Below are 24,118 nucleotides of genomic sequence, written 5' to 3' on the forward strand. Positions count from 1 at the left end.
AAGGTGCATTGCTGGTCGGTCTGACTTTGCGGAAGTTCCCACTACATTCTTCTCCATAGCAGCAAATCCTGTTCAGTTACTCCTTTTCTGAAGCTTTGTCCCACTGGAGATTTTAGACTTCCGAAATAGTGATAAAGTACGAATGTAGAAATCTTCACTGTGACATCGTCCTGTGGCTCCCCGACAACAATGCAGCCTCCTTAGACCTCGCCGGCTGCCTTGGCCTGCTGAACTTTACCTTTTGAGACAAGTTTCTCTGAAATTTGTTCTAAGTCCGCAGGTAAGCCAAGACCGTGCCTAGTTCATGTATCCGCACTGTGCTTAATTGCCATAGACCATAAATTTTGATTTTGTCCTGGGCTTACACGATTAGATACCTGTGGTTGGCACTTTGATCTTTTATGGACTATTTTTCACTAAAAGGTTTAAAAATCCGTCATAACTCAAGTTCAATTAACTGGATTTTCGTAGGTTTGGTTTCATATTATTTATTTACATTTTTCCTAAATTGGTGTGGAATTTAGCTTATGTTGTGTTTTCACTTTATTACTGTTTGTGTGCTGCATAAATACTTAACACACTGCCTGACTGATTTTGTGCTAAGCTACGAGAGGGTTAGGCACAAGTTAGTTTAGTGACTTATGTAGTTCACCCTGACAATGATTGTGGTTGTTTCTTGAGAAGAGTTACTCCTCTCTCAATCAAAAATCCAATTTCCAACAAGGGTAAGCACAACAAAAAAGTAACAACCACAGTACAACAACACAAAGCATAAGTGCAGCATAAAATTGAAATAGTACAAAAAAAAACAACATGACACTTACTTCCTCGAGAAAATTGAACACAACAACTATTGCAAATATGCACCTTTTTTCCTCACATTATTAGCTCCACCAACCATTGTCTTTATAGCCACCAAGAACATGTAAAGTGCCAGTGAAAAGTGCTTTATGATGCGGTGCACAGGACCTTGGTAGTATTCCATGGCATCTGACCGCTGAAGACATGAGCAGCTGCACTGGCCAGGGCTGTCCCAGGGGAGCTCGAAACAGGGCACAGATCTGCAGGTGTAGTGAGAATAGGGGAGTCGTGAAAGAGGAGCAGACAGGGGCACAAATTAAACTAGTTAAGGTACAAGTGAGGAGATGAGGACTGGGAAAGAAAGAGAGGGAATGCAATGGGTGAATATGGAGAGTTGGGGAAGTGTAGAGAAGGAAACTATAGAGTAGGTTTGAAAAGAACGAGAGTAGATACATTTAGATGGAGAATGACTGGATTGTGTGCAAAACGGAAGCGAAACTGATTTGGTAAAATAAAGAATGAGACTGAGTAGGTTGAGAGAAAGAGAGTTATGATCTGAAATTACGAGGTATATTGATGAGGTAACAGAGTGATAGGAAACTAAAAGGACACCGAGTGATAGGACAAGCCAAGAGGTAGTTGTGGGATAGCCTGAAAGAGAAACTAGAAGAGAGTGACATGGGATGAGAGAGGAAGGAAACTGATAGGATGACTGAGAGGAAGAGGTGATGAGGAAGACAAAAAGTCATAGGGCAAGTGTCAAGGAGGAAAGTAATGCAGTGGGAGAGTCTCAAAGGAGAAAGATTGAGAGAATGAGAGTATACAGTTCTTATTTCCGAGAAAGAAGGAAAAACTAAGAGATGGGATGGAACTGTGCTGAGCAACGTCAATTTGAGAGAGAGAGAGAGAGAGAGAGAGAGAGAGAGAGAGAGAGAGAGAGAGAGAGAGAGAGAGAGAGAGAGAGAGAGAGAGAGAACTGCTGGAGTGAGAGACATGTTTCAAACTGATAGGATTAGGGAGGGGGGGAAATGTAAAAGATGTAAAAGAACTGAGAGTTCAGAGTGAATTGTGGGAAAGGAGAGCAGTAGTTGCAGAATTAACAGACAAGGTAGAGCCATGCTTGGGATGACTAAGCATGGCTGATTGGGAGCTGAAAGGCATTACTATCTAGACTGTTTTAGATGTAAGAAAGGATTTAGGAGAGGGATACAACCTGGAACAGAGCTTACCGAAGTTGTCTCAAGCGTACACTCAGCAGCATGTAAAGCGCTGTGAGGTGATCAGTGCTTCATGGTTCTTGTGTCAGACATGACATGCCACACACTGGAAGCCCTGTGTCACCACATACACATGCACATCATTAGCATTGGCCATGCCCCTTATAAATTAGAGATAGGTTCCAAGGTTGGGACGGAATTATCAAGGGATGAAGGCTCCATTTCTTCAGGATCCCCTTTTGATCCTAAACCCCCAATAACGTGCCGGTTTCTCGACTGTGCTCTGTCAGATGTTTTGTGCATCATCCCTAATGTCTCTTTGACATGTGGGACACTCCAAACTGAGAAGAAGAAAGCTTGGGTGGTTCCACTATCAAAAAAGCCCACGGCTGATCCTTTCATTTTTCGCTACTTTTCTCTGATTTCACTTGTAAAAATATTGAAAAGGCATGCAAATTTGACTATCTCTAATTAGCTTGAAAGTAACAATTTGCTGGACCCAGCCTAGTCAGGCTTTCCATCTACTCATGAAACTGAAGTTGGCCTCTGTTTTAGATGATCCCAGGAGGGCAGCTTACTGCCTTTGACACCATCCTCCATGTGATCCTGTTATCCAGGCTGGCCAAAATAGGAACACAGCATTGAACTGGTGTAAGTCTTATCTGAGTGAAAGAGCCGAAACGATTCATCTCCCTCCCTACCACTCAGAGTTTAAAGCCATCAATCTGGGAGTCCCACAGGGCTCAGCACTAAGCCCTGCTATATTTGACATCTGTTTGAGGCTACTTGCTGATCCCCAATTAGGGAGTCATCTTTACCACTTGACTGTCCTTAAATGCCCTCAGGTAAAGGGACAAAACCGAGGTCCTGTGTTGCAGGAACCAGGAGTTCCATTTTGACAGTGATTTATTATTGACTGTTCATGTGAACCAGTCCATCTGTTTCTCAGTTTTGAAAATGCTTCCGAAGATATTACCTCTACTTACCATCACATACCAACCACTGATGTTTCAACCCATAAATCAAAGTTGTCGGGAATATGGAAACTCTTTATTTCTTGGTGCCCAGGAGTACCTTGTGAAGCATCTGTATCATATCCAGACTGTGTTTGCACATCTGGCTCTCTGCCTTCCATGGTCATCTTCAGCCACTGCTTCTCATAATACATTGCACTGGCTTCCTGTGTCAAACATCCTTATCACGTCTCTGTGAATTGTCCATAGTGCCATGTTGGCCCTATCCATCTCCAGAATAAGTTTCCTGTTCATTGTGCTTTTCAGAGGTAATCTTCCACTTCAACCTAAATTCAAAGTTTTGAGAGTTAGAGGCAGAACATTTATTGTACAGGCCTCCCGCTTTCAGAATACCCTGCCTCCATCTCTCCGTTTGATATCAGATCTGAGTCATTTTCAGGAAACTGCTCAAGACTTTGCTGTAATTAGTGTGGGGGGGAGGGGGGGAGGTAGGAGCACCTGGACACCTTTTCCAGGTAATGGTGCACTGTACAAATAATAATAATAATAATAATCATAATAATGATGTAATGACGATGATGGTAACGATGATGATAATCACGAGCTATCTCATCCCTCTCTTTACCGGTCCCCCTTGCTGATGTTCTACCCTGATGAACAGAATCTCAAAATTACACACATGGGTTAAAGAAAACGATGCTTTCTAGAGTGGAAAGCACCTACACATTGTGTCTCTGCCATGAGGATGGAGCAGCATCATTTCGTGCCCACCACTTTCATAGGCCATGTATATACTCAACATGTGTTTAATTGTATTAATATGCATGCATTTTATTAATCATTGCTGTATATTCGTTTTAATGAGGCCCACCCTTATGTTTAGCTGAATTATAATAAATGCACTCATCAAGGAAGGAATGTGCCCTTTCTTTAAAACTGCATTTGACATAGTCACTTATACTAAGTATCTCAATTTAGAACCTGTTTAAATCTAGTGTTGGCTTGATCTGTGAAGAGGCCTCAGTGCACGTTACCTGCTATAAAACATTTCGCAAGCATTTGTTTTTCCCTTTCCTTGAAGGTGTCTTATCAATGTCCTCATTAGCTTAAAATCGGTTAATTGTATAAAACTAGCAAACCCCGGATTTTTTAATTAACGTTTTGGCCTCGGATATGGAGGCTGAGATGATGGGAGACACCACCCTGTACCGAGCAAACTGGGCTGATGCTACATCCGTGGTCGTCCGTGATGATTGCTTCTTTGATGAAAGGTGGGAAAATAGGGTGTCTACCTAATCCTGATGAAGACTGTTTTTTTTATTGGTTTGCTTCATAGAACATGATAAGGAGAGGCAATCTGGAAACCTCTATCATGCTTTAATTGTGTGCGCTTTAGAATAGTAGACCAGACTCTCTCCTGGCCTTTGCTGAGTGAAAACCTCTTCTCACCGGTGAGGGTTAGGATGAATGCTTGAATATCTTTCCATTGAACCTTAAATATGGTTCATCTGATATTGACACCTTCCTCATAGAATTTCTCCTTACTACTTTCAGTACTTTATTTAGAATAGGGAAGTTCCTTTATGAAACCTGCTCGAGTCATATGTTGCTCTTTGTTTTTTATTCTGTTGGCATATTCGTTTATTATTAATATTTTTTTGTGGAGCTATATTGATTTTTGTGGAGACATGTTGATTCACTGTACTTGCAATGTATTTCTGAAGGTAGCTCCTTTATTATGCTTCAGTGGAATCCTGTTTCATGATTTCACCGAGAGAATGAGATTTAAGAAACCTCCCTCTATAAGGGAAATACATATTTCTAGAAGACAATGCACGTGATCCCTTGACAGTTCATCACATTTGAGGGTACCCACTGGGTTTCGTCAGTTTCTGGGGGTGCTGTGAAGGTGGAATGACTGTTCCACAGGCATGAGGGAGGGGGCGTTAGAGTTAGTGGCCTGAACTAATCTTGGGGGCAGGGGGTGAGTGGGTCACTAAGAGAACAAATTGCAGAATAAAGAAAGGACTACACGTTTTTGTAACTAAAAACATTCTGGTGCCCACAGCTCTCCTCTGAAACACGCGGCTGCTGCAATTAAATATGCGAATAAGGAATACGGAGGCAGGGTAATCCTGAAGCCACCTCGGACCTCTTCAATCCATTTGCAGCCACTCCCTGTCCCTTCAGCTCACTCTTGCAGCTTTCTGCTTTCTCCCATTGTGACACTTTTTTGTTTTTCTCTTCCTCCGTCTTTCCCATATGTGTCTTTTGCTCGCAGTAAATGCTTGATGCAGAAAAATAAGTGCCGGCCCTCAAAAATAAGTGCCAGTGCACCACACCGAAAACCTCAAGCACAAATTAACCACTGGGTATTTACCTTCAGTGAATGAGAGACTTTTTTCAAGAATTTACAGGATTGTAACCAAGTCAGAGTCACACTATCTTTAATGAACAGTTCACCTGTGACATTAATCTGCACTTTCAAAAAGCTACCTTGCCTTAAATTGTCAATAACTTTCAATTCTAGGACCCAGATTCTGGTAGATGATAGGCAACGCAGCACAGCACCAAAGTTGCTGCGCTGCGTTGTGTGACAAGGAAAGAGCAGGAGAGCACCATATTCTGGTGGAAATGACACTCTCCTGCCCTTTCCCTAGCACCGGCACTGTTTTCAGGTGCTGCGCGCTGCGCACACACCTTAGCGCCATAGTGCTAGGGTGTGTGTGTGAGTCTAGCATACAAAATACTATGCCCAGACAAGTGCAAATGCTATTCCCACTTTGTATGTGTGCTGTACAGTGTAGCACACATGCAAACTCGTAAAAGCAGAGAGAAATAAAAACATATCTCCCCTTTGTGCCTGCTTTTATAAGGTGTTAATTTTTTGTGCTAAACAGAAGAGGGTTTAGCACCAAAAAGCATGTGTGGTAACATGGGTACGCTCATTCAGCACCCATGCACTTCCTCCTTGATGGACAGTACCACAAAGCAGCATTTCACTCAGCTTTGCATTACTTTGCCACACAAACCAACGCAAATACTTATTTGCATTGAATTGTGAAAGCCCAAAAAAGTTTAGCGTCGGTTTAGCTTTAAAAAAGTAACACTAAACCTATGCTAAAGCTTTGAGAATCTGGACCTAGATGTTGTTAGAAATGGGGTTTTTGGTTGGCAGTCAGGTTACCCACTGTCCAAGCAAAAGCCCTCACTCTAGTCAGGGTAAGTCACACACAATCCAAGATTATCCTGTGCCCACCCTCTGGTAGCTTGGCACGAGCAGTCAGGCTTAACTTAGAAGGCAATGTGTAAAGTATTTGTGCAATAAATCATACAATACCACCATATAGCACCACAAAAATACACCACACAGTGTTTAGAAAAATATATAATATTTATCAGGATAATTGTAGGTCAAAAAGAAAAAGGTTGCAATGGAAAATTGTAGAAATATCACGGAAAAGTGATATCAAGTGTCTTAAGTCTTTAGAATATAAACAAAGTCTCTTTCAAGCACCAGTACCTGGTTGGGAGTGGAAAAATCTCCTCAGAGGGCCACAAGAGAAGAGGTGCGTGGAAAAAGGGTGTGTGCGTCGATTTCTCCCCAGCACACACGGACTTGCGTCGTTATTTTCCACGCGGGGAAGTCGCCGTCATTTTCCGGCGCGCGGACAGTCTCTTTCTGTGGATCGCGGGGATTACCAGATGTCCCGGGTCTGTGCGTGGATTTTCCTGCTTGTTCTCCGGCTGCGTGTCGGTCTGCGGGGCTGCGCGTCGAAATTACGATCTCACGGCAGGCGTCGCGTCGATTTCTCCTCTAGACTTCGATCCGCGGGGCTGCGCGTTGAAATTACGATCTCATGGCAGGCGTCGCGTCGATTTCTCCTCTAGAGGTCGGGCGGCGTTGTCCTTGCGAGGCCGTGCGTCGGATCTTCGATTGTCCCAAGAGCGTTGCGTCGATCAGCGTCGGAGTGCGGCATTTTTCTCGCCGTGAAACAAGCAGTGCGTCGAAATTTTCGGTGCACGGAGCGTCCAAGTAAAAGAGGGAAGTCTTTTTGGTCCTGAGACTTCAAGGAACAGGAGGCAAGCTCTATCCAAGCCCTTGGAGAGCACTTTCACAGCCAGACAAGAGTTCAGCAAGGCAGCAGGGCAACAGCAAGGCAGCAGTCCTTTGTAGAAAGCAGGCAGGTGAGTCCTTTGAGCAGTCAGGCAGTTCTTCTTGGCAGGATGTAGTTTCTGGTTCAGGTTTCTTCTCCAGCAAGTGTCTGATGAGGTAGGGCAGAGGCCCTGTTTTATACCCAAATGTGCCTTTGAAGTGGGGGAGACTTCAAAGAGTGGCTAAGAAGTGCACCAGGTCCCCTTTCAGTTCAATGCTGTCTGCCAGGGTCCCAGTAGGGGGGGTGGCAGTCCTTTGTGTGAGAGCAGGCCCTCCACCCTCCCAGCCCAGGAAGACCCATTCAAAATGCAGATGTATGCAAGTGAGGCTGAGTACCCTGTGTTTGGGGTGTGTCTGAGTGAATGCACAAGGAGCTGTCAACCAAGCCCAGCCAGACGTGGATTGTAAGGCACAGAAGGATGTAAGTGCAAAGAAATGCTTACTTTCTAAAAGTGGCATTTCTAGAATAGTAATATTAAATCCGACTTCATCAGTCAGTAGGACTTTGTATTACCATTCTGGCCATACTAAATATGACCTTCCTGCTCCTTTCAGATCAGCAGCTGCCACTTCAACAGTGTATGAGGGCAGCCCCAATGTTAGCCTTTGAAGGGAGCAGGCCTCACAGTAGTGTGAAAACGAATTTAGGAGTTTTACACTACCAGGACATATAACTACACAGGTACATGTCCTGCCTTTTACCTACACAGTGCCCTGCCCTAGGGGTTACCTAGGGCACACATTAAGGGTGACTTATATGTAGAAAAAGGGGAGTTCTAGGCTTGGCAAGAACTTTTAAATGCCAAGTCGATGTGGCAGTGAAACTGCACACACAGGCCTTGCAATGGCAGGCCTGAGACAAGGAGAAGGGGCTACTTAAGTGGGTGGCACAACCAGTGCTGCTGGCCCACTAGTAGCATTTAATTTACCAGCCCTATGCACATAGAGTGCACCTTACTAGGGACTTATAAGTAAATTAATAGTCCAATCAGGTATGATTCCAGGTTACCATGTTTTAGGGGAGAGAGCATATGCACTTTAGCCCTGGTTAGCAGAGGTAAAGTGCGCAGAGTCTATAAACCAGCAAAAACAGTGTCCAAAAAGTGGAGGGAGGCAGGCAAAAAGTTAGGGGTGACTACCCTAAGGCTGTCAGGTCTAACAGATGTCTAATCCCCTTTAAGTGGCATTTTGTGGTGCCAATCTATCTGACGCTCCTTGACAAGCCTCCACGAGATAAGTGTGCATAATATTCAGCTTGTTTCACAGATGTATGTCTGCATTGGTGTAATTCAGCCCTTTCTGCTCATACGTTCAAAAGCGCAGCTAAGGGCATCCAACAGTGGTCTCCAACAGTGGTCCACAAGGGACGCTCAATAGGTCTTGCAGAGGGTTTGACTAAGTTAATCAGTTAATCACATTTAAATTAATATCTTGGTAATGCACTTTTGGACGCCTCTTGAAACAGTTGATGCTGTGGATCCAGCCCTCCAGGACCAATGTTGAGCACCCCTGAAGAAAGTTGTTCTCTTCATAGAGTAGGTGCATGGCCTCTCGCTGCATTCAGCATGGCCTCTGGCTGCATTTATCATGGCCTCTGGCTGCATTCAGCATGGCCTCTGGCTGCATTCAGCATGGCCTCTGGCTGCATTCATCATGGCCTCTCGCTGCATTCAGCATGGCCTCTGGCTGCATTCAGCATGGCCTCTTGCTGCATTCAGCATGGTCTCTGGCTGCATTCAGCATGGCCTCTCGCTGCATTCATCATGGCCTTTGGCTGCATTCAGCATGGCCTCTCGCTGCATTCATCGTGGCCTCTCGCTGCATTCAGCATGGCCTCTCGCTGCATTCATCATGGCCTTTCGCTGCATTCAGCATGGCCTCTTGCTGCATTCTGCATGACCTCCCGCTGCATTCACAATGGCTTTTGGCTTCATTCAGCATGGCCTCCCGCTGCATTCATCATGGCCGGTTTCTGCATTCAGCATGGCCACTCGCTGCATTCATCATGGCCTCTCGCTGCATTCAGGATGGCCTCTCGCTGCATTCAGCATGGCCTCTCGCTGCATTCAGAATGGCCACTCGCTGCATTCAGCATGGCCTCTCGCTGCATACACAATGGCCTCTGACTGCATTCAGCATGGCCTCTGGCTGCATTCAGCATGGCCTCTCGCTGCCTTCAGCATGGCCTCTTGCAGCATTCAGCATGGCCTGTCCCTGAATTCATCATGGCCTCTCGCTGCATTCACAATGGGTTTTGGCTGCATTCAGCATGGCCTCTGGGTGTGTTCAGCATGGCCTCTCGCTGTATTCAGCATGGCCTTTCGCTGCATTCAGCATGGCCTCTGGCTGCAATCAGCATGGCCTCTCGCTGCATTCAGAATGGCCTCTCGCTGTATTCAGCATGGCCTTTCGCTGCATTCAGCATGGCCTCTGGCTGCAATCAGCATGGCCTCTCGCTGCATTCAGAATGGCCTCTCGCTGTATTCAGCATGGCCTCTCGCTGCATTCAGCATGGCCTCTCACTGCATTCACAATGTCTTTTGGCTGCATTCAGCATGGCCTCTCGCTGCATTCAGCATTGCCTCTTGCTGCATTCAGAATGGCCTCTCGCTGTATTCAGCATGGCCTCTCGCTGCATTCAGCATGGCCTCTCACTGCATTCACAATGGCTTTTGGCTGCATTCAGCATGGCCTCTCGCTGTATTCAGCATGGCCTCTCGCTGTGTTCAGCATGGCCTCTCGCTGCCTTCAGCATGGCCTCTCGCTGCATTCAGTATGGCCTCTTGCTGCATTCACAATGGCTTTTGGCTGCATTCAGCATGGCCTCTCGCTGCATTCAGCATGGCCTCTTGCTGCATTCAGCATGGCCTCTTGCTGCATTCAGCATGGCCTGTCGCTGCATTCAGCATGGCCTCTCGCTGCATTCACAATGGCTTTTGGCTGTATTCAGCATGGCCACTCACTGTATTCAGCACGGCCTCTCGCTGTATGCAGCATGGCCTCTTGCTGCATTCAGCATGGCCTCTCGCTGCATTCAGCATGGCCTCTCGCTGCATTCACAATGGCTTTCAGCTGCATTCAGCATGGCCGGTCGCTGCATTCAGCATGGCCTGTCGCTGCATTCAGCATATCCTCTCGCTGCATTCAGCATGGCCTGTCGCTGTACTCAGCATGATCTCGCTGCATTCAGCATACTGTGCCAGGCCACAAGCATGGATGGTGTGAGAGGGAGAGTTTTGGCAGCTCCTGCTGGCCTCTAAAGGAGACAGTATTCTGCACAGTCCTACCAGGCATGCAGAAGATTCGTGACTGTTTCCAAGCAACAAGGCAGTGAGGGTGAGAATAACGATTCATATGTTTGTGATGCAGTATGCTGACTGGACGGCTTCCTGCATGGTTGAAGTACCTGGCTGACTGCGAGAGTGTAATCAGTCATTGAAACACTGATGGCCCATGTGACACCACAGATGGAACCCCTGGTTTGTGCGGTTTAAGTGGAGTCTGCCACTGGGCCCTGTGGGCGGGTGAGCTGGTTCCCACTAAAACTTGAATTGGTTGTTTTTCAGCCTCCTTTGTCTGCAGATCCGTAAACGAAATGGTCATAATTAACACAGTTAGTCATACTAGGCCAGGGTGATGCGGGGGAGGGGCACAGCACAACAGGAAAAGTGAAATGATGAAAGCACTGGGAGTGAACAGTAAAAGTGTGTACGAGAAAGACAAGAACGAAAAAGTAAGGATACAAGACTAAACACGAGTAGGTTAGAAAGAGGAAAGAACAGGAGCAGAAAAGAAGGATGAAAGGAAGGGGAATTTAAAGGAAATAAAGAGGGAAGGCTGAAGGGAAAACAGAAATGGTGAAAGGATGGGTGAAAGGCCGAATGTGTGGAAGTAAAGGATGGATAGGTGGATGTATGGACGCACTGATATATTGATGGGTGGATGAGTGAAAGGATGGAAACAGACAGAGGAATTGGTGGATATATGAAATGGTGAAAGGCTGGATGGAAGGATAATGACAGGCTGAAGGGAACTCTTCTAATGAGGGTTGGGCTCACTTGCTCTAACCACGCCCTCTGCACGCCCATCATTATCACTGGTTCCTGGGCCTGCCTTTCAAAAATCCTTTGATATCATTGGTAACTGCTTTACGTTTGTCCCTCCTTGGGGCAGTTTTGTTACTGCCTTGGACATAAACCCTGTTACATGGATAATTGCATGTTTGCGGATACGTTTGACTGCAAGCAAACTTCTTTTTCCTTTTATGTCTCTGCTTCGTGCTCATGCTCATGCCGGCTGTGGCACTTTGAATCGGCTTCCTTATGTCAACTGTTTTACTTTTCATTTTCAATTTATGTGGCAAGAAAAGTCCAGTTAGGAATTTACAACACTAATAGCTCTAACTCAAGCAAACGTGAGACCCATTGCATTGCAAATGCTTGTTTAATTTTCTGGCTGCTCTATTGATTGCCCCTTAGAAAGGTATTTTTGTGTGAGATCCACTGCCTACTGTAGGAGCCTCCAAGGGCTGAACATGTGTGCACTAGACTTGCACAGGTGCAGTAGCGGTAAGTTACCTGATTCTGACCCCAAAGCTGATTTGATACTGCTGAAAGGAATTCAGAGCAGCAGGCTTTTCTGAGAAGTATCTGAATAAGGTGCAGCCCAGTACCCACGGAGAACCGATGGAGAAGGAGAACAATTGGTTCTGGCTCATATATTCGGTCATCTCTGCGGGACACAGGCACAAAAAGGTGTGACAGTTCCCCTAACCTTAGATCTTTCAACCCCAAAACCTTGGCAAGCCATTCTTCTGTTGGGCTATTCGGAAGTGAGCGAACTATTTCTGTTTCTGCACTACGACTGCAATGTACTGATTATAAATTGGAAACAAAAGCTGCTTTTAAGGCATATTTGTGCATGAATCGTGTTTTAGGCACATCATAAATGTATTGTATGTGACTGCTAAGACCTTTACCACATAAATGTTTCCAAATAACTAGCTCCATTATGCATTCATGCAAGTTTCGAAAATATTTCTTTACCATTGTTTTTTGGAGTATTTTCTGCCCACAGTTTTCACTTTTAAACACAACAGCTGCTTTGAAAGCCATCAAACATTATAATGGAGCTTAATTTGCACAGTTGATCTGTAATAAATAAAAAAAACGTAGTTTTTTTAAAGATGTGTCAGAATGTTTATAAATAGCTTTTACATTTTTATTTGCAATTAGTCACACTTTTTTGAGCCATTTCAGAGTACATATCTTTTCATCAACTGTTTGACTGTGGCAAGGTACTATTTCTGCTGGTTAAGATTTGTGAAACCCCAGCAGTGAATCTTTAGCTGTCAAGCACACAGGCGAACCACCAATGATGTCACCTGACAGCCTTCTTGTATTCCCTAGGGACCCCTCTGGGGTGAAAAACATAGGCTCAGATTTAAGAGGGCCTAATGCCTCCTTGCGCCACAGTAGCGTAATTTTTTTATGATAATGTGGCCAAACGAGGCCAAAATCGATACACCAGATTTACACAGTGGCAAAATTAATACATTGCGCCACTTTGTAACCCCCTGCACTACATACATGGCCCCTCTGCCCAAACTCACCACAGGGACAAAGTAGTTTCCCTGCCACCAGGAGGTCTGATGGGATAAGCAAGTGTGCTCCCACTTGTCAGGAGCTTTGAAAATGCTACCATCGGGTGGGATCACACTTTTGTTGCAGGCAGGGAAATTCAGATTGCTCCTGCCTCGGGGGAGCAAGCATAAACAGCTGCTCTGCTGGCTGGCTGCAGCAACCAAGATCAGTGAATGCGGGGACCCAGCATGGTCGAGGGTCCCTGAGACTTATCCGCAACCCCCATAGTACTCTTTGGTGGGTGCCCCGGGTGGGGACAGCGGCGCTCACCCAGGAAACCCTGAAGCCCTGAGGGATGAGGGCCCTGAGATCAGTATAGGCCACAATATATATTTCAGAATGTCCACAATAAGCCAGTGTCAGAAATTTGCCACTGCTTGTTTACCTTGGATTCCAAATATGTCACAAAGTACTTGAGTATCCCAGGGACATTATTTTATCATGCTTGTCCACCCCTTCTCTATAAGCCATCATTGTCTTTCTTTATACTAACAATTACCTCCAATATTCCAGCATCATTATGGAACTTGGCACCTAGGCTGGCACTTGCCTATGGCTTCCAATACCTGCTTGTTCCAACCTGATTCAGTTGCCTTTATTTGACCAAGTGACACTGCCGTTGGCCGGGTTTTCCCAATCAGGTTTTCTTGCTCATTGTTCTTCCTGCCAACAGAAGCCCCACCCACCCCAGGACGTACTTAATCAATCAACAGCACTAGTAGGCACCTGGGCACCTAGCCTGAGCTTGCCCGTGGCCTCTAGTTCCTTCTTGTTCCAGCCTGATCCAGTTGCCGCTGTTTGACTAAATGATACTGCTGCTGCCTGGGTTTTCCTGCTTACCATTCTTCCAGCCAACAGAAGACCCACTCACACCAGGGCCTACTTAATGCATGCTGCAGTTTTCCCACACCACTGGTGCCCCAAAGACAAGCCCATCTGCATCCGTCTGCAACTGGAACACGCCTAGCACCCTGACCCATGGCCCTACAGCTACACCATTGCTGAGCTTTACACCCTTCACGCCGCAACGAACACTTCCACTGTGTCGACCCATCTTCCACGGTAGGATCTTTCTCTGCATCCACTGCCACTTCACCTACCACAGCACACACACCAGGCCACCAACCAGCATCACCCTGAACACACCACAGACACCACCTGAGCAAAAAAACAACTCAAATTCGTCCTTCTCAACAGAAGCTCACTATGCAGAAATACACCATTGAGATTTAGGACCTTATCTCTACCCTTACACCTGATGTCCTCTTTCTCACTGAGACCTGGCTGTACCCCACTTCTGCATCCAACATTACCACCTCAATACAGGAAGGATACAAGATCACCACCGCGGCTGCATTAACAAGCCTGGCGGAGGGATTGCCATCAAACACGAGGAATTCATCCAATGCACCACTGCAAATAATGCCATCACCCTGACATGGAACCCCGCAACTTCCAACTCCAAACAGACAGCCAAATCTCCATCAGGAGCTCCCTCACCTACTGTCCTCCAGGAGCACACCCAGCCTTCTACAGCTTCCTTGCAAACTTCATCACACTATTCGCCATAGTCTCCAACAACTACATTTTCCTCGCTGACCTCAAATTCCATATCGATTACCACAATGACATAAACAGTACCAACCTCCTTGACAGCATAAACAACATCAGACTCAGTCAAATTGTCCATGACCCCATGCACACCAGAGGCCACACATTAGACTCCATTGTCACCCCCTGCAACCACATCAGGTACACACACACCACAGAACTCACTTGGACTGACCACTCCATCGTCCACTTCAACATCACCAACTTACAAACCCCAGTCTGCCCAACATCCCTCACCGCAGCTAGAGCAAATTTTCGAAGGACACATGGATCAACTCCCTCAACACAACCTACCCTATTTTCTCAAGCAACCTAGACCAGGTCAGAAACTTCAGCAATTGGATAACCAGCTGCAAAGATAGCATTACTCCCATAGGCAACAACACCCATAGAAGGTCCACTAAGCAGACTATCTGGTGCACTGAAGACCTCATAACTGCTAAACGACACTGAAAACAACTGGAAAGGCGATGTTGCACCAGCAAGGACCTGACCAACAAGACTGCCTTCAAGAGAGCCCTCAACCTCTACCAGACAGCTGAGAGAATAAAAGAAAAATGCCTTAGCCTCACACATCGAATGAAGCTCCATTAACAACAAAAAACTCTTCAACATTATCAAAGAATTCTCCAACCCCTCAGCTGCAACAAACAGCATTACCCCCTTACAGGACGTCTGTGACAACATTGCAAACGTCTTCCATGAAAAGATTGCCGACATCTACAGAAGCTTTAAACCCCAGCCCAAGGCCACTGACTTCTTCAAGCAACACAACGACCCTGCAGCCATCAAAGACATCCAACTAACCAAATGGATCCAGCTCACCCAACAGGACACCTCCTCCATCATGAACTTTGTCCACTCAGGGGTCCCAACCAATCCATGCACTCACCACATGTTCAACCTAGGCAAAGTCAGAACCAGCCACGTACTCAGCCCTTTGTTCAACACCTCAGTTGTCATGGCCACCTTCCCGGAGGACTGAAAACATGCAGAAGTCAATGCCCTACTAAAGAAACCAGTTGCAGACCCCAGCAAACTCAACAACTACCTACCGATCTCTCGAGTTCAGTTTCAAAGTATTAGATAAAGCCATCAACCAACAACTCTCCTTACATCTGAAATGGAACCTTCTTCTCGATTCCTCCCAAACCAGATTCCCCAGCAACAATAGCACTGAGACAGTCCTCATCATGGCTACCAATGACTTCCAAGCCCTACTCAACCAAGGAGAGACTGCAGCTCTGATCCTTCTAGACCTTTCAGCAGCCTTGATACGGTCTCCTACTACACACTCATCACAAGGCTGCACAACATAGTCATCGAAGAAGCCACTCCCAGATGGGTCATCTCTTTCCTCACCAGAAGTATGCAACGAGTCCGTCTTCCCCCCTTCACCTCTGAACCAAAGGAAATCATCTGTGGAGGACCCCGAGAATCCTTGCTCATCCCCACCCTCTTCAACACTTATATGACACCTCTAGCCAGCATGGGCCCAGGGGCTCAACATCATCCTACATCGATGACACACATCTCATTCTCTACCTCTTCAAAGACACCACCAACACCAATACCACTTTCCAGGACTGCATGACAGACATCGCAAACAGGATAAAGGACAACTGCCTGAAGCTTAACATGGAGAAGACAGAGGTATTGATCTTTGGAAATAAAAGCTCCCCATGGGAGGTATCCTGGTTGCCTTCAGAACTTGGACCTACTCCTACCCCCTATGACCACGCTACAAACCTAGGCATCATTCTGGACAACTAGCTAGCCATCAACTCTGTCTCCTGCTCCTGATTCTACATTCTCCGCATGCTTCATAACATATTCAAATGGCTACCCCAGAGCCCAAGACACACCATCACCCAGGCCCTTGTCTCCAGCCAACTGGACTACCCTAATGCTCTTCATGGATGTATCGCCACTTACCACCTTCGACAACCACAGACCATACAAAACATTGCAGCCAAACTCCTCCTGTATCACCCTAGATGAACCCACATCACCACCTACCTCAGGGAACTCCACTAGCTACCTGTACAGAAAAGATGACAGTTCAAGCTTCTGGCCCAAGCATACAAGGCCATGCACAACTGTGGACCCGCCTACTTGAACCACTAACCTTCATCCCCACATCCGACATAGCAGATGAGGAGGTCGCTGCTTCTCCTAGCACTAAAGACATGGAACGAGCTACCCTTTTTATTTTCCCACTGCCACATCTCTTCTAGAGTTCTGAAAGTCCCCTAAAACCTTGCTAGTTGGCTAGTCTACCGGTCCCTGCCTGTGCCTGGATACACTTATGGGTGACAAGAAGTACCCTACATATCCACTGATTGATTGATCACTTATACACATTCACTCGCACAGCCTTTCTCACACTCACTTTCACACACAGTCTCACAATCATCTTCATGTATTCACTCATATTCCCTAACTCACAATCCCTCACTCTCACTCTTTCACACACGTTTATACTCTCTCACTCATACTCAATCACTCATTCCTACTCAGTCGCACCTACTCTCACACCCTCTAACTCACTCTCACCCATTTTAACTCAGTCACTCTTTTTATTTCTCACTCATTCATACTCACTCACTTTCACTCATTAAATCTTGCTCTCATTCATTATCACTTACTCCAACTACCTCCACTCCCATTTACTCACACACACAATAATCCTTATTCTAAATCAGTCTCACTACCACTCATACACTCAGAATATGACTAGATTTCGTTACTTACCATGTTTCTTCTGTTGATGATTCATTCAATGTGGCAGCAGAGCAGGAATCCTGCCCTGAAAATAGAGACCAGCAAGACAGGATTCTCCCACTGAAAATAAGGAATCACTCATGGCAACAGAGGCAGGAATAATGAAAAGAAGACCCATCTGAATCCCAGTCCAGATGTCTCATAGGGCTTGAAGTCCAGCTCCATCAAAAGTTGCGGTAGGGCTTGGGATCCAACCTGTGTTGCTGTGTCTAGATAATGATTGGGTGCAGGGATAGCCCCATTTTTAGAAAATATGCTTCTCTGCCTGAAACATAACATCTAGATCATATAGATTGTTTCTGTGTGAAGGGACAGAGCTGAAGTATACCCTTACACATGCTCAATCCCAACATTTACAGAATTAAATATTTTTTAGAAAGTGCTCAGTAGATACAGCATGACAGAGCCCTCTAAGTCCCCTCCTTTCTCCTGTTATCAGTTGCAGAGTCCACAGAGGCTGAGAGGGCTGACCTCTGTATTGGCAGAGACCAGGCACAGTATGTGGCATCTCACAGGTGGCAGCTATATGTGGACTTATCTCCAAAGGGTTCACAATCATGTGGCGGGAGTCTTGTGGTTGACCCCCCGCATGCAAACAACCTCACGCTGTGCAGGGCTGTAGGTTGTGCATGGCAGGGTTGCCCACATTCAGCCAAAAGCAAGCTGAACACATTCTTTGGTGGGGTTTGGCCACACCTCATGGCCGGGTCAGTAATTTCCCCTCGGGTCTCGCGAACCTCTTGTGAGATCGTACATGTCCATGCAGCAAGCTTAACTCCCTGAAGCTTGTGAGCTACGCCGCTTGGGAGAGTCTTATGGAATTGCAACAAAATTGTAGGAAAATAGTAGTATGTGGCACAGACTATTCTTTCCACTGAGACCTAAAGCTTACATGACAGATGTGTGTAGTGGGGTGTGAGGAAAAATTAGCTTCTCCAAAACAGATCTCTGTCTCAGATGACAGGTGTACATATTAGTGGCATGGAGGGACTGGTCTCTCCAGTGAGACCCCTCTCTTGGATGGTGAGTGTGGTGTAGAGACAGCTCGCTCCATAATGTAAATGCTGTTTACAGTACTGAGGGGCAGATTTATGGAAAGTGGCGCTGCACTGTGAGCGGCGCCACGTTCCCTGTGCCCCTTAGCACCCCCTACTGCCACCATATGTGCACCGTAGTTAAATTACGGCGCACCATGCGCAGAGTAGGGGGCAATAGCATCACCTTCCATGAGGTATTGATGTACTCTGCAGGAGTAGCGCCAAAATATTGGTGCTACTCCGGCAGAGTACATATAGCCCCATTCTAAATAATGAAAGGCCCCTATTAATGCCTTCTCTTGCGCAGACATTAAAAGTGCCGTAAAAAAATGGCATAAGGAAATCTCATTGATTTTCTTATGCCATTTTTCCGGCTCCCCTAATGGAGGAATGCCCCCTTTGCATACATTATGCCTGGCGCAGACATAATGTAGTGCAAAGGGTTACAGAGTGGTAAATAAGGTGTGGCGATTTCGGCCTTGTTGGGCCACATTAACATATTAATGTGGTGCAAGTGGGTGCTATATTCAGAATCAATGTCAGTTCTGAATCTAGGTTCATTGTGTGTCAGGGGTTTGATACAGATAAAAGCTGTCTGTAGTAGGGCATTTGTTTTGGAACTGGCATTCACTATTTTGGCATTCTCCAAACACTTGTTTACAGATTGGACACTGTACTCAATGAGGGTTTCCCATATCTGTGGTTGATTGTGAATGTGAACTATAGTATGTGTAAAGACATATCAAAATATACAGCAATATAAGGGAAAATGAAGCTTGGATGTTGTAATCATTGATGCCTTCAGTGATGCCATTTAAGATGTCATCAGTGATGTCATAAATGATGTCATAGAACATTTCATGAGTGATATCATGTGTGAGGTGCAGTGTATGGCGGACACACAAGTTATAGTTAGTGCTTCTAACTATAACTGGTGAACTACTGAAGTTGTTTTGTTGTTCAAAACGTTAATTTTGTCACTGCGAAAACCACCTAACTATAAAGTTACTTTAACCTTTGTTTTTTTTCAGTGAATATATATATATATATATATATATATATATATATATATATATATGCATATATTCACTGAAAAAGCAAAGGTAACAGGCACATTATAGGCTCTCAGTATGACTTTGGCGGTCTTCCTTGAAGACCGCCAAAGCCACGGGCTGCAGAAGACAGCCAGTGCTGGCCGTCTTCTGCCCACCATATTACAGGTACTGCTGGATTTCTGCCACACTTTGGGTGGAAATCCAGCAGTAGTCGTTCTGTTGGGCGGAGGTGCTCTGGCAGTTCCACCACCGGCACTGCCCCACCAGAAGGACTCCACTAGCTGTATTATGAGCAATAATACGCCCTGATATTGGGGCGCTGCCGGCGGTGGAAGCACCCGTTCCCGTTCCCTGCCTGACGACCGCCTCCCCAGTCCAGGTAAGTTGATCGTCTGACAGGGGTGGGAGGGTTGGCGTGTTGTGTGTGCGTGTTTGAGTGTGTGGTGTCTGCATGTGTGCATGAATGTGTGTATGTGTGTGTGTGCGTGTCTGAATGTAGAAGTGAGTGTGTGTGTGTGTATGAATGTGTGTATGCTAGTATGAGTGTTGTGGTGAATGCAGGTTTTTCTGCGTTTGAGTATGCATGTTTGGATGGGTGTGAGTATGAATGTTTGCATGTGAGTGTGCATGGTTGAATGCATGTATGAGTGCTGAGGTGAATGTGAGTATGGATGCGTGTGAGTGAATGCATGTATGTAAGTGTAGGTGAATGAGTGTATGCGTGGTGCGTGTGGGTGTCTGTGTGTGGGTGTATATATGTGGGGAGGGGGCGCTGTGTCTGGAGGGGAGGGGGCACTGTGACTGGAGGGGGCGCTGTGTCTGGTGGAGGGAGGGGGTGGAGGGTGATGGGAGGGGGCACTGTGTCTGGAGGGGGTGGGGCGCTGTGTCCTGTGGGAGGGGCTGGGGGAGGAGGGTGCTGTGTATGGAAGGGGGAGGGCAGGTTTAGTGCTTGCTGGGGGGTGGGGGAGCCATCTACTGGTGACAGGGAAGAAATTCCCTGTCACCGGTACCCTTTCCGCCAGGGTTTCCGCAGCTTCTAATACTGGTGCTGTTGCCTGCAGTGTTCTCTTAAAATGTGATGCCTTGTTTTTTTGTCAATTTGAGAATAGAGCACTAGCGCTTGTAATTAAATATGTTATCGGTGAAACGCCCTGTAATTTAATTTATATTTATAAATAATTATTTGGACTGCTAATTTGTTTTTGCTTGACACCGTCCCTTAATGAATGAGCAATGATGATTATGTATGAATGTAATCTTGGGCCGGCCCAGTGTAAGTCTTTTCTTTATGTCAATGCACTAGTGATGTATATTTTGAAGGGAAATGGGGCACTGTGTTATGTCTCGCTATGAGTAGGACCGTGTGGTCAAAACATGTTGGCCTGAATTAAATCATCTTGATTTCACCAATACAGGGACTCCATGGCTTAATTAGGGGTCCAACTCCATTATGCGTCTCCATTTCATCCCGAGGGAAATAGTGTCGTGGAGCGATAAAACCGAAATTTAAAGCTATCCCTAACAGCCAGAGGTACGGGTTGTAGTTGGCGTAATCACCTGTATGGATTCCAGAGAGCACTTAATAATCTGCCTAAAAGGTCGCTGGGGGGTCGTACTTCATACGAGTGCCTGTTTAGAACTCAAATGTATGTTCCAGATCTTGATGGTCCTGGCGTGGAGGTTCCAGAAACACCCTTTGACATAAATGAATGTGTCACTGTCTTGCAGGAAATACAAGAGTTCAGTGACGACAATGCTTCTGCCAGTGCTCCCTCCTTAAGAATTAAGGATGCACCAATAACATCTACTGGCTGGATTCCAAAGGTTGGGATCTAGTACGTGAAAAAGTTGCTGTGAAAAAGGAGTTTGGTCCTTCTTATCGTGCACCGATTCCAATTCTGGGAATACACGGTACCAGAACTGTTATAGTACCACCGCTGTCTGGTTCTAAAGAAATCCACTTTGGCTCCATTGACAATGTCAAGTAACACCATGTGGCCGATCCTGCACAGCAGACCAAGAGGAACAATCAGTAATACCGAATCCGTCTCACTACTGGTCAAGATGTCCCTTATAAGCCTTGAGCAGCAACGCTGACACCTTTCCGAGCTTAGGGAGGGTGGAAAATGATCTTTCATTAGTTCCACTAGCATCTCTTACAACAAACAACACAGAAAATGTGGACCGAACACTCTCAAATTCCACACAGACGGATGGCGTTGTCTATTACGAACCACTGCCTGAGACCACTGATTGTTCTCCTCTTGAAAATACGGCTCCAGTTTTTGCACGAACTGCTTCTGGATACTTTGCCGACATCACTAACACTTTCTCGGACTCATCTTCCTCTTCTGCATCTGAACTGTCAAAAACGCATAAGCTGATACTTTGGCTCAAAACAAATTACTTTGTTCTCCCATGGAACTACCTGTGGCTTTCCTTGATTATACTGGCTTTCCTCCTTTGGATTGGCTTTCTTATTGTTTTCTTTCTACTACTACATGGTCATTACCTTCCTAAATGATCAACAGTTGAACTGGTAGATGAGGTCCTAAAACCCAATTTTTCTTCTCACATGGTCCGCTGAGACATGTCTTTCGTGAATATTTCCGCTATACCAATTCCTGATGGGATTGTTTGTGATAAAGTCACATTTGATATATGCGGGCCGATGGAGGTCATTCAAATACCTTATGTGCTTAAACTTTCTATGAATGATATAATAATACCCAGAGTTGTTTCTGATGACTGGGATGTGAAAACGGTTGATTCTATGATGACTGAGTTGCAGGATTTTACTGTATTTTAAAGTGAGGATGTTTATCAATCCAAAGAAAATTATGGTGACATGTTCTGCTATAATCATTATGGACACCATTTCATTCACAGAGCAAGTACCCTAAAAACTATTAATAATTACCCACAATGGGAACATTGTCCAACCCCTCCACAAGGAAGTTAAAAAAATTAATTCTGGAAAATTTACATATATTTTTCTGGGCACAATGTTAAAAATGCTGTCATATTATTTTAAATTACCATTTATGGAAAATGCACATATATTATTGACAGATACAAAATTCATTTATTTGGATTCAATTGTTTCCTGGTTGGTTATAGAAGACTATGAATATTGGCTGAAGTCGATTGACTTAAAAAGAGTGTGGGGAACAAAACAATGGCAAATAAAGGGAAAGGAAGCTTTGTTTAGAGCATGCCTTATACCAGTCAAAAATATATTTTTTAATGAAACTGTACAACAGACAAGTTGTTTAGGCTTAGCAAAAATTAAGGATTTGAATGCGCCCAGTATTCCTACCCCTGCAAAATTTTATAAAATGGCAAAGGTTTATCAATGCTACAGAATATCAGCTTGATGAATGGGTTCAAAATGGCACGTTTAATACTTCACTTTTACGTCCTGGTGGGTGGTTATTGTGGGCAATAGATACCAATCAGTGTCATAAACGCTTTGTAAACTACACTGGGGTTTTAGAATAAGTAGGCCTGACCCTCACTATGTGTCATCTGATCACGCGGGTATAGTAACAAAATCCAGTGTAGGGAAATTATGCCAGTAATGGTTGAAGGGTCCATCACTAGATGCTGTTAGAGAACACCTCAGTATCCTGTCTAATAATACTGGCTTACAGGATTTCCTGTTAGGCTCCAGAGAACAATGCAGAAAGTGCTTCTTATATGCAGTCTATAATGAAATTTGGAAGCTTTCTCAACAAGAAGCTGCTGCCAGGTTAAGGCAAATAGAGCAGGAAAATTTACAGAAGGCATTCGCTGTTGTAGATAATGGGATTGATACCCTGTCTGACCGGATATACACCTTAAACAACATAGTTTCCTGTGCAATAGACATAGCAGAGAACGACATGTCCTCCTTACACCAAGGACAGAGTCAACTAAGGTCTATTATGCAGTTAGGTTGGACACTACAAACACTGAAAGCAGGTCCTGTTCCCTGGCAACACGTCAGCGTGAGGGAAGTATTTTCCACATTTAATGTAATGCGACAACCACAACTAATGGCTAAAAAAGAAGCAACTTATGTCATGTTAAATATTGAGAAATTAGAAAAGTTTCAGTGGTAATGGACATTGCTCTTTGTAACTTGCAAACCTGGTTATGTTCTGTTACTATGGGAGCTACACATTCTAGTTAGCAAGACAGTTCTTATAATATGGAATGTGGGTGACATAGTGATGTGTTACTGTGGCAGTTGAGGGTTGGATGTCTTGCTGACAGGATGAGGCTTCTTGATGTCCCACTTGACTTACAATAAACATATCTCTACTCAATCAAAGGTGATGGATTCCTTGCCCATTACTTCAGTTGCCTTTTACTGTGGCTGAAATACCATCTGCGGAGTGGTTAACACATGGGGTCATCAATCTGCCTATTTCAAAACTTCAATTCACATCCTGCTTAAAACACATTCCAGTGGGCAGATATGAAAAGCTAGGAGATAGTTACATCCATGAGGTGTGGGAGCTACCCTTCTCATACAAATGCCTCAGTGGCATGAAAGAGGTCTTTCTTAGTGGTAGTGAATGCAAGACTTCTGTCAGACATTCAATGGTTTGGAAATAGCTGTCCTTGCATGGGGTGTGCAATGCTTTGGCAGCAAACTTGGGTTGTTATCTTAAGGGAGTCCCAGTCCCTTTGATCAGACCTGTGTTCCAGGTGCTCTCAAATAGCAGCTATGCGCTCCTTAATAGTGAGAGCTGTTGTGGGATGCGAGCCGGAATAGGTTATGTAGTTTCAGTCTCCAAAATTGTTACATGCTGCGGGAATGTACTTTTTCCTAATATACAACAGAGTGAAGTAGC

Source organism: Pleurodeles waltl, chromosome 2_1 (genome assembly GCF_031143425.1).
Source record: "Pleurodeles waltl isolate 20211129_DDA chromosome 2_1, aPleWal1.hap1.20221129, whole genome shotgun sequence".
NCBI classification, from domain to species: Eukaryota; Metazoa; Chordata; class Amphibia; order Caudata; family Salamandridae; genus Pleurodeles; species Pleurodeles waltl.